Genomic DNA, 12,758 nt, shown 5'->3' on the forward strand with positions numbered 1-12,758 from the left:
TTAACTAATAAATGTGTGTGTAGTTCATTCAATGTGTTTTGGTTTGGTTCTTCTCAATTTCCATTTACAAAATCCCAAGTTAAGGAAATCAATTTACAGATTATTATACGGAACACACATGAACCCAGGCAATCAGTGGTCACAATATGGGGCTCTAGGTAGGGGCTGCCCATAAATTAGGGATTTGTGCTAACAGTCACACCCCATGTTCACACTTGGTGTCCAGGACCTCACTGATGTCAAATACTCCAAGCGTTTACCATTAACTGAGCACCCGCCAATGGTGCTAATAAGCAACTCTAATAAGTAGCTCCTTTTTCATGAGGAGTTAGTCTAGAGATGGTCTAGATCTTAAAGATGCTTGGGGCTGCAGGAGTCATTGGGATGAACTTGTGGGGCTAGAGGAGCACCCAGACCACCCAGGAAAAATGGCCAAGGAGTGTCATACATGCAGCCACACTCCCTGTAAGTGTCCTCGCCTCTCTACATCCTGGAGAATGTTCCTATGGTAAAAGATACAGCTCCAAAAACTGTTAGTGAGGACCCTGAGGAAGCCAGTCCAAGAATAACTTTTGAGTGATAACAATCTTTAAAGAAAAACCTTAAATAATATTTTTAAGTTATTATTATATACACATCCAGTGCTGTGATTCAATCCTTCTCCCTTCCAATCTATTCTCCATGCTACTCCCGAAGTCATTTTTCTAAAGTCCGAAATGGATGATGTCACTTCCCTGACTAAAAATCTTCCATAGCCTCTCAGTGACTACTGGATAAAGTCTAGACTTGCCCTGTAGCATCAACTTTGCCATCTGCCTTGTATAACCTGTATGCTCCAGACAAACCAAACTACTCTCCGTTTTCCAGATACACATCATAGTTTCCCAGATCTCTGTGCCTGTGCATGTTTTTCTCTCCACTTAGAACACCTTCCCCTCTTCTCCCTACTCCTCCCTTGTAAACTCATCTTTCAAAGTATATAAACTATGAACTCTTCCTGAAGGTCTTCTCTGGCCTTACCAGATACCACTCAGCTAATATTTATTTAATGTTTACCACGTGATCTTAAAGCTCAGTACCTACCTCCCCTACAATGCTTACAACATTGTCTATTTGCCACCTCCATTAAAGTGGACTTCTCAAGGACAAAAACCAGGTCTCATTCATCTTGCTATCCTTCATCATGCCTAAAACAGTAGCCACACAGTAAATCACAATAAAAGATTGTTGGAGAAATAGCTAACAAGTCAGGGCACTTTTACCGTAAAGAAGAGAAACTCATTCAAGTAAAAGGAATTTACTTAATGATACAGGAAATTTTCATGAAGTCCAATTGCAAGAGAAACAACTGGGCCCCATGAAACCAGAAAGTTATTAGGTAGTTTCTCATCTCCTATTCATTTCATTCCATTCTAGTCTCTCTCTGCGGGACAGCTGTCTCTACTTACTTATCAGCACACGAGTGACTGATCAGGGGTACCCAGAATGGTTGCCTCAATCTAAGCATCGACCTCAGGGGTAAGCTGCACCTGAATCACCCGGAGGGCTTGTGAAAAACAGATCACTGACATCCTGTTCCAGTTTCTGATTCAGTAGATGTGGGATGAGGCCCAATAATTTGCATTTCTAACAAGATCCCAGAGATGCTGATGCTGCTGGCCTAGGGACTACACTTTGAAGACCATTAGCCTGTATAACCTTCAAGGTTGGTTCCCTACAACTAGTTAACTTAGTCACTGGGCCCCAATACCTGATTGTCATGAAAGAGAACTGATTGTCCCAACTTGAGTCAGATGTTTATCCCTGTTACATTCAGTTGCAGCCAAGAGGTTGAGTCACATGTACATGTGAAAGGTGGACTCTTTGAGGCTGTGAACTGGAAAACTTTTTAAAGAAAGTGAACCAGAAGATGGCTGTCTAGTACAATCACTACCATGGCGGCTTTTCAAGACATAAGAATTTCCGCATTGAATCAGATCCTTGGTCCATGCAACTCAATTCTCCAACAAGCCAACAGAGCCTATAATAGCATAATAGCCATCTTTTGGGCATCTCCAGCCAGTTGTCTCAAAGTACATCAAATCTTTATATCCAGTCCTGAGCTCATAATCTTCGTTCTCAAATATGCTGTTCACCCAGTTATCCAAGCCAAAAACCTGGGAATCACCTTTGACTCCTCTTCCCCCCAGGCCCTACATCTAATTTATTAAGTCTTATCAATTCTATCTCCCAATTATTTTCTCTACCCCAACTATGCCTGGTTAGTTGAACTTGACACCCTACCTCCATTGTTGTTTTCCTTCAATCCATCCTTCACATGACTTTCAGAGTGATCTAAAAGAACTTCCCCAACCGTAGCTCTTGGGACAGCTGTGTTGGGCCTAGAGCAGCTAAAGCCTGGACCTGTTGTCTCCAACAGCAGTCAGCTGCAAGTCTACTCACTCCAGAGTGTGATAAAAAATTATTTATGTATTCACTACGCATCGATAAAGAACAGTGACGAATCTCTGAAACATTTCATAACATGGAGGAACCTGGAAGGCATTATGCTGAGCGAAATTAGTCAGAGGCAAAAGGACAAATATTGTATAAGACCACTATTATAAGATCTTGAGAAATAGTAAACCTGAGAAGAACACATACTTTTGTGGTTACGAGGGGGGGAGGGAGGGAGGGTGGGAGAGGGTTTTTTATTGATTAATCAGTAGATAAGAACTGCTTTAGGTGAAGTGAAAGACAACACTCAATACATGGAAGGTCACCTCAATTGGACTGGACCAAAAGCAAAGAAGTTTCCGGAATAAAATGAATACTTCAAAGGTCAGCGGAGCAAGCGCGGGGGTCTGGGGAACATGGTTTGCGGGGACTTCTAAGTCAATTGGCAAAATAATTCTATTATGAAAACATTCTGCATCCCACTTTGAAATGTGGCGTCTGGGGTCTTAAGTGCTAACAAGCGGCCATCTAAGATGCAGCAATTGGTCTCAACCCACCTGGAGCAAAGGAAAATGAAGAACACCAAGGCCACACGACAACTAAGAGCCCAAGAGACAGAAAGGGCCACATGAACCAGAGACCTACATTATCCTGAGACCAGAAGGACTAGTTGGTGCCCGGCCACAATCGATGACTGCCCTGACAGGGAGCACAGCAGAGGACCCCTGAGGGAGCAGGAGATCAGTGGGATACAGACCCCAAATTCTCATAAAAAGACCAAACTTAATGGTCTGACTGAGACTGGAGGAATCCCGGCGGCCATGCTCCCCAGACCTTCTGTTGGCACAGGACAGGAACCATCCCCGAAGACAACTCATCAGAAATGAAAGGGACTGGTCAGCGGGTGGGATAGAGACGCTGATGAAGAGTGAGCTAATTATATCAGGTGGACACTTGAGAGTGTGTTGGCAACTCTTGTCTGGAGGGGGGATGGGAGGATAGAGAGAGAGGGAAGCAGGCAAATTTGTCAAGAAAGGAGAGACTGAAAGGGCTGACTCAAGAAGGGGAGAGCAAGTGGGAGTAGGGAGTGAGATGTATGTAAACTTATATGTGACAGACTGATTGGATTTGTAAACGTTCACTTGAAGCTTAATAAAAGTTATTAAAAAAAAAAAAGAAAGAAAGCAATGGGACACAAGTAGGCAAATCTAAATAAAAAAAAATTATTTATGTATTCTATGGTGTGTTGTGAAAAAAAATTGGGATGCACTTATCCAGAACACAAGTCTATGTAACTCCTCTGCTTAAAACATTTCAGTGACTCCCCACAGCTCTCAGGATACAGACGAAATACACCTAACCATGGCCTATAACATCGTGCATGATTTATTTATTCCCTTTCTACCTCTCCAGTCTCATCTCTTGCCACTCCCTGCCTTGGACTCCCTACCTCAACAGGACACACCCGGCTGTTTCATGCCTGTAAGCCATTGCTGGTGGTTTCCTTTCTTCCTGAAATGTCCACACTCTTCATTTCTGCCTGGCTAGCATCCTTTGTGTTTCTATTAAAGCATCATACCAGTTGCCGTCAAGTCAATTCTGACTCATGACAAGCCCATGTGTGTCAGGGTAGAACTGTGCTCCATAGGGTTTTCAATGGCTGATTTTTTCCAGAGGTAGATCACCAGGCCTTTCTTCTGAGGCACTTCTGGTGGACTCAAACCGCCAAACTTTCACTTAGGCTCATTAATGATTTCGCCACCCAGGGACTCCTTAAGTACCAGGAAAAGTCTATGACTGTTCCCTACTCCCATTACTGTACTCTGAAACTCCTGTAATACCATGAGCATACCACTGTCATTGGACTTACCACACTGTATTAGAGTGTTTTCTGCTTCTCCTACTAGCCTGTAAGTTTATGAGGACAGGGTATATGTCTTACCTTATTCCCAAACAGGGCCACATTGACAGGTATAGGGGTTAGGATTTCAACATATCTTTGAAAGGACACAACTCAACCCATAACAGTATCAGTGTTTATACACATCTTTTTGTGCTTTAATGGAAAAGGCAAGACCATGCAGGATTCTCATCTGATTATAGCTTTCAGCCTGAAGCTAGAATCTCTGGGTGTTACACAGTCCTCTCCATAAAATCTGGTCTTGTGGCTTACAAACTAAAACGTAAGGGGTATTCCCCTAACATAACCAGTATAAACTGTTGCAGTTGGAACAGGATATCTGCAATAAATGCCCCATTTAGAAAATGTATAAAAGGGAAACACAAAGCAGTCATTTGTCCAACCTTATATCAAATTCTGCTATACAGGGATGACAAGGATTTCCTGCTCTCACAGTGGAGTAAGTTCCTTGGAGAGCTTAGCAGTTCCTGGTTCCTCTCTCTGAAGCAATCTCCCTTGTCCATTTTTCTTCATCTGTTCTCAGGTGATGTCTTAGGCTTGGTTCTCTAGAGAAGCAAAACCAGTAAAGCCTATAAATATGTATATATAGAGAGATTTATATCAAGGAAATGGCTCACGCGGTTGTAGAAGCTGGAATGTCCCAAGTCTGTGGGTCAGGATAGAGGCTTCTCCTGATTCACATAGTCGCAGAGGCTGGTGAACCCAAGACTGGCAGGTTGGAGAGCAGGGCTGTTGCTCACAGGCTGTGAAGATCAACGAATCCCAAGATCGGCAGACAAGACCACAGGTAAGCTGCTAGCTCAAGTCCCAAGAATCAGAGGTCAGATGAACAGGAGCCAGCTGTAGGATCCACAGTGAGCAAAAGCCCCCCCCCCGAGCCCTGCCAGAATGCCCGCCCACACTCAATGCAGACCACACATCCAAGGAAACTACCCCTCAACCGATTGGCTACTCAGAGGAGATCCCATCATGGGGGTGGTCACACGTCAAATCCTAATAGGGAAATGACCACATCGCACGGCTGCCAAGACACTGAGAATCACAGCCCAGCCAAGTGTCAAGAATCTTAACCATCACAGAGGGAATCCTTCTTGTCCATTCATGACCACATTTGAGGTGGGCACTGGGGAGAATATCTCAGAGGCTGTACAGATTCACAGTATTTCCTATTGATGGGTTTGGACACCTTGAGATTGCTTTAGAGGTTGAGCAGCCAGAGTATGTTGTTGGCTTTGGCAATAGGGTTCCCTCAAAAATGTAAACATGTTTCCCACAGGACCTGAATGACACTGTAAACCAACTAGACTTAACATATATATATAGAACACTCTACATGACAAAAGCACAATATATATCCTACTTCTGTGCACATGGATCATTCTCCAGGAGAGACCACATGTTAGGTCACAAAGCAAGTCTCAGTAAATTTAAAAAGATTAAAATCATACAAAGTATTTTCTATGACCATGATGGAGCAAAGCTAGAAACCAATAACAAAAAAAAAAAGGAAAATATATAAACATATGGAAATTAAACAACACTCTATTAAGCTATCAATGGGTCAAGGAAAAAAATCAAAAGAGAAATCTCAAATTTCTTAGTATCAAGTGAAAGCGAAAGTACAACATACCAAAACTTATGTGATGCAGTGAAGGCAGCACCCAAAGGGAAGCATACAGCAATAAATGCCTACATAAACAAAGACGAAAGATCTCAAATCAACAGCCTAACATGACAACTTCAGGAACTAGAAAGAGAAGAGCAAACAAAGCCTAAACCTACTAGAAGAAAGGAAATAAAAAAGACCAAAGCAGAAATAAATGAAATCAAAAACAGAAAAAACAATAGAGAGAATAAACAAAACCAGTAGTTGTTCGAAAAGATCAATAAAACTTACAAAACTTGAGCTAGACTGACAAAGGAAAAAAGAGAAAAGATGTAAATAAGAAATGAAATAAGAAGTGAAAGAGGAGATATTACAACTGACTCAATAGAAATAAAGAGAATTATGACAGAATATTATGAACAACTGTACGGCAACAAACTGGATAACCTAGATGAAATGGACAAATTCTTAGAAGCACACATCCTACTGAAACTGACTTGACAGGAAATAGTCTCAACAGACCCATAAAAGTGAAGAGATTGAATAAGTGATCAAAAACTTCCCAACCAAAAAAAAAAAAAAGTCCTGGACCAGATGGCTTCATTGGGAACTCTACCAAACATTTAGAGAATAATTGACACTAATCCTGTTTAAACTCTTCCAAAAGATAGAGAAGGAAGAAATACTCCCTAATTCATGCTATGAAGCAAAAATAACCCTGAGTCTTAAATGCTAACAAGCGGCCATCTAAGATGCATCAATTGGTCTCAACCCACCTGGATCAAAGGAGAATGAAGAACACCAAGGTCACACGATAACTATGAGCCCAAGAGACAGAAAGGGCCGGCCACATGAACCAGAGACTTACATCATCCTGAGACCAGAAGAACTAGTTGGTGCCTGGCCACAACCGATGACTGCCCTGACAGGGAGCACAACAGAGAACCCCTGAGGGAGCAGGAGATCAGTGGGATGCAGACCCCAAATTCTCATAAAAAGACCAGACTTAATGGTCTGACTGAGACTAGAGGAATCCCAGCGGTCATGGTCCCCAAACCTTCTGTTGGCCCAGGACAGGAACCATTCCCGAAGACAGCTCATCAGACATGGAAGGGACTGGACAATGGGTAGGAGAGAGATGCTGATGAAGAGTGAGCTATTTGTATCAGGTCGACACTTGAGACTGTGTTGGCATCTCCTGTCTGGAGGGGGGATGGGAGGGTAGAGAGGGTTGGAAGCTGGCAAAATTGTCACGAAAGGAGAGACTGGAAGGGCTGACTCATTAGGGGGAGAGAAAGTGGGAGTATGGAGTAAGGTGTATATAAACTTACATGTGACAGACTGACTTGATTTGTAAACATTCACTTGAAGCTCAATAAAAATTTTTAAAAAATTAAAAAATAACCCTGATACCCAAACCAGACAATGACACCACAGGAAAAGAAAACTACAGGCCAATATCCCTTATGAATATAGATGCAACAATTTTCAACAAAATCCTAGCAAACAGTACAACAGCATATTAAAAGAGTCATACATCATGAACAAGTGGGATTTATTCCAGGAAGGCAGGGATGGTTCAACATTAGAAAATCAACCAACTTAATATACCACATCATTAGAACAAAGGAAAAGAATCACATGATCATCTCTATGGATGCAGGAAAAGCATTTGACAATATTCAACACTCTTTCTTGATGAAAACCCTCAAGAAGATTGGAATAAACGGGAAGTTCCTCAATATGATTCATGAAATAAATGAAAAGCCAACAGCCAACCTCACACTTAATAGAGAAAGATTGTGAGCTTTCCCCCTTGAAATTGAGAACAAGAGTGCCCAGTCTCACCCCTTCTATTCCAGATTGGAAAAGAAAAAGTAAAATTATCTCTATTCACAGATGACATGATCCTATGTGTATATATAAAGTCCCAAAGAGTCTGCAAGAAAACTTTTAGAGCTAATAGGGAAATTTAGCAAAGTTGCAAGGTACAAGGTCAACAAACAAAAATCGGTTGAGTTTCTATACACCATCAATGAGAACTCTGAAAGAGAAATTAGGGAAATGATTCTGTTTACAGTAGCATCTAAGAGAATAAAATACCTAGGAATAAATTTAACCAGGAATGTGAAGGACTTATACAATAAAAATTATAAAACACTGCTGAAAGATATTAAAGAAGACTGAAATAAATGAAAGATGTTCATGTCCATGTATTAGAAGACTTAATATTGTTAAGACGTCAATACTGCCCACTGAATCACAGATTCAATGGAATCTCAATCAAAATTCCAACAGCCTTCATACAGAAATGGAAAAACTAATTATCTATTTTATATGGAATGGCAAGAAGCCCCAAATACCTAAAGCAATGTTGAAAGAGAAGAGCAAAATAGGAGGAATTACACTTCCTGATCTTAAAAAAAGATCTTATATAGCTACAATAATCAAAACAGCCTGATACTGTATAACAATAGACACATAGACCAACGGAATAGAATTGAGAGTCCAGAAATAAACCCACACATCTGTGGTCAACTGATTTTTGACAAGGGTGCTAAGTCCATTCCATGGGGAAAGAAGAATCTCTTCAATAAACGGTGTTGGGAAAATTGGATTTTCACGTGCAAAAATTGAAAGAGGATCCATACCACACACTATACACAAAAACAAATTCAAAATGGATTAAGAACCTAAATGTGAAAAGTAAAACCAGAAAATTCTTAGAAGAAAACACAGGGGCAATGCTGTCAGAGCTAGTTTTTAATAAAGGATTATCTAATATAGTAAAAGCACAAGCAGCAAAAGACAAAATAAATGAATGAGACTTGATAAAAACTTAAAACATTAAAAAATTTTTTTATTGTGCTTTAAGTGAAAGTTTACTAATCAAGTCAGTCTCTCACGCAAAAACTTATATACACCTTGATACATATTCCCAATTGCTCTCCCCCTAATGAGACAGCCTGCTCCCTCCCTCTACTCTCTTAGTGTTCATTTCACCAGCTTCTAACCCCCTCTACCCTCTCATCTCCCATCCAGGCAGGAGATGTTAACATAATCTCAAGTGCCCACCTGATCCAAGAAGCTCACTCTTCACCAGCATCCCTCTCCATCCCATTGTCCAGTCCACTCCCTGTCTGAAGAGTTGGCTTAGGGAGCGGTTCCAGTCCTGGGCCAACTGTAGGCCTGGGGGCCATGACCACCGGGGTCCTTCTAGTCTCAGTCAGACCATTAACTCTGGTCTTTTTACGAGAATTTGAGGTCTGCATCCCATTGTTCTCCTGCTCCCTCAGGGGTTCTCTGTTGTGTTCCCTGTCAGGGCAGTCATCAGTTGTAGCCGGGCACCAGCTGATGTAGTCTCTGGTTTATGTGGCCTTTTCTGTCTCTTGGGCTCATAATTACCTTGTCTCTTTGGTGTTCTTCATTTTCCTTTGATCCAGGTGGGTTGAGACCAATTGATGCATTTAGGTGGCCACTTGCTAGTGTTTAAGACCCCAGATGCCACTCTTCAAAGTGGGATGCAGAATGTTTTCATAATAGAGTTTATCATGCCAATTGACTTAGATGTCCCCTGAAACCGTGGTCCCCAAACCCCCGCCCCTGCTATGCTGACCTTCAAAACATTCAATTGATTCCAGAAACTTCTTTGCTATTGGTTTAGTGCTGTTGTGCTGACCTCCCCTGTATTGTGTGTTGTCTTTCCCATCACCTAAAGTAGTTCTTATCTACTATCTAATTAGTGAATAACCCTCTCCCACCCCCCCTCCCTCCCCCTTTTTGTAACCACAAAAGAATGTTTTCTTCTCAGTTTAAACTATTTCCCAAGTTCTTATAATAGTGGTCTTATACAATATTTGTCCTTTTACAACTGACCAATTTCACTCAGCATAATCCCTTCCAGGTTCCTCCACGTTATGAAATGTTTCACAAATTCCTCACTGTTCTTTATCGATGTGTAGTATTCCATTGTGAGACTATACCATCATTTATTTACCCATTCATCTGTTGATGGGCACCTTGGTTGCTTCCATCTTTTTGCTATTGTAAACAGAGCTGCAATGAACATGGGTGTGCATATATCTGTTCGTGTAAAGGCTCTTATTTCTCTAGGATATATTCCAAGGAGTGGGATTGCTGGATCCTATGCTGTTTATATTTCTAGCTTTTTAAGGAAGCGCCAAATCGATTTCCAAAGTGGTTGTACCCATTTTAAATTCCCACCAGCAGTGTGTAAGTGTTCCAAACTCTCCACAGCCTCTCCAACATTTATTATTTTGTGTTTTTTGGGTTAATGCCAGCCTTGTTGGAATGAGATGGAATCTCATGGTAGTTTTGATTTGCATTTCTCTAATGGTTAAATGATTGTGAGTATTTCCTCATGTATCTGTTAGCTACCTGAATGTCTTCTTTAGTGAAGTGTCTGTTCATATCTTTTGCCCATTTTTAATTGGTTGTTTGTCGTTTTGTAGTTGAGTTTTTGTAGTATCATGTAGATTTTAGAGATCAAAAATTTTAAACTTTTGTCCATCAAAAAAAAAAAAAAAAAAAACGGAAAGACGAGCTACCAACTGGGAGAGTATCTTTGGAAACCATATAATGAATAAGAATCTAATAACCAAAATATATATAAAGCTTCCACAACAACAAAAAGACAAATAACCCAATCATAAAAAGGGCAAATGAATAGACATTTCCCCACAGAGGACATTCAAATGGCCACCAAACACATGAGATGATGCTCAATGTCATTAGCCGTAAGAGAGATGCAAATCAAAACCACAAAGAGGCACCATTTCACTGCCACTACAATGGCAAAGATTAAAAACTAAAACAATCAACAAATGTTGGCGAGCATGTGGGGAAATTGGAACCCTTATCCATTGCTGGTGAAAATGAGAAACGATACATCATCCGTTGTGGAAAAACATTGCAGTAGTTCTTAAAAAAAAAAAAAGAACTACCATAACAAAAAACCAAACCCGTTACCATAGAGTCGATTCCAACTCACAGCGACCCTATAGGACAAGCAGAACTGCCCCATAGGGTTTCCAAGGAGTGGCTGGTGGATTCAAGATTTTGACCTTTTGATTAGCAGCCTGAACCCTTAACTACTGTGCCAACAGAGTTCCAGAACTACCATGTGACCCAGCAGTTTCACTTCTAGGACTATACCCAAGGGACGTGAAAGCAGTGATATGAACAGACGTATGAACACCAATGTTAATTGCAGCATCATTCACCATAGCCAAAATGTGGAAACAACCTAAATGTTTGACGAATGAATGGATAAACAAAATGTGGTACATGATACAATGGAATACTACTCAGCCAGAAAGAGAAATGAAGTTTTGGTACATGCTGTAATATGGATGACATTATGAACTGAAGACATTATGCTAAGTGAAATAAGTCAATCATAAAAAGAATGACCTCACTTAACATAAAAAGACAAATGTATAGAGACCAAAGTTTCTTAGTGGTTACCAACCAAACCCATTGTCACCTAGTACTGAGTTTTAGGTTTATGGTGACGGAAAAATTGCATTGTTTAAGGGTAGGGTTGCACAACCGATTAACGTAATTGCTGTCAATAATTTGTACGCCTGTAAAAAGTTGAATTGGCAGATATTGTGTGATAAATATATTGACAACAATGACAACAAAAAAGGAGTTGCTGCTGAGGCTGCTTCTGTACAACCAAACACCTCATGGGTTTTTGTTCCTTGGTTTGGAAGTTTATGGTCATGGTTTCATTGGCCATCACACTTAATTGGCCTAATACCATGTTCATTGCTTCTGTTTTACCTCCTAGTTCCTTGTGTAGTGCCTGGGTTCTTAAAACCTTGAAAGCAGCCATCCAACGTGAAACAATTGCTTTCTACTGACCTGGAACAACAGAGGAAGAAGAGTCAGGAATAAGACAAAAAAATGGAAAGTATAGCTGATTGCCTCCATGAACAACTGCCTCTTTTGCCTTGAGACCAGAAGAACTAGATAGTGTCTAGCTACTATTACTGAACGTTTTGATCAAATATTCTATACAGGACTGGATTAAGGTATGTGAGGGTCCTAAACACTGATAATCTATGGTACGCCCTCCTCTGCTTACTTATGCGTTTGAATGGGATATGTGATTTATATATAGACTTGTGTGTGTGTGTGTGTGTGCGTGTGTGTCTTAGCTATCCATGATGTAAAGTCTTTTTAAATGCAGCTACAATATTAGTGATTGAATGCAAAAGTGACAATATGTCATTTTAGCAGAATGAGATGAACCGGGTTATGAAATTATTAGTGGATTCAGGGTACTAAGATTTTTGCTATCTACCACATTTTCTACAAAAATGATATTCCATATAGTCTACAAAAAAGAAAATGAGTCGGTGAACTTAGTTGTTTCAATAATCAATGTAAAATTCTGTTGATCTCCCACAATGAAAAAATTGGCTTTCCCAATTTTGCTTTAAACAACTTTGATGCTTGCTTTGTAATATATGCTATAATTATAAACGAACAAATGAAAAGATGTCATGAAAGAAAACGTAATGATCTGAAAACAAACATTGCAACAAATTACTATATTTTATTTTTAGATAGATTTTTCATCTCTAACATGTTATGATTAAAAACATTTCTATTCTTTGCTCTTACAAATTCTTCAATGCTTTCATCATAATTAAGCTGCCAAACAATATCTACTTCCATACATAATGAGGATAATGAATCTAGTGTTTCTCGAATCATCGTTGTACGCTGAGGATTTTTGAGTCTCTTTAGGAACGAAAATTGGCA

The sequence above is a fragment of the Elephas maximus genome, chromosome X (assembly GCF_024166365.1).
Source record: "Elephas maximus indicus isolate mEleMax1 chromosome X, mEleMax1 primary haplotype, whole genome shotgun sequence".
NCBI classification, from domain to species: Eukaryota; Metazoa; Chordata; class Mammalia; order Proboscidea; family Elephantidae; genus Elephas; species Elephas maximus.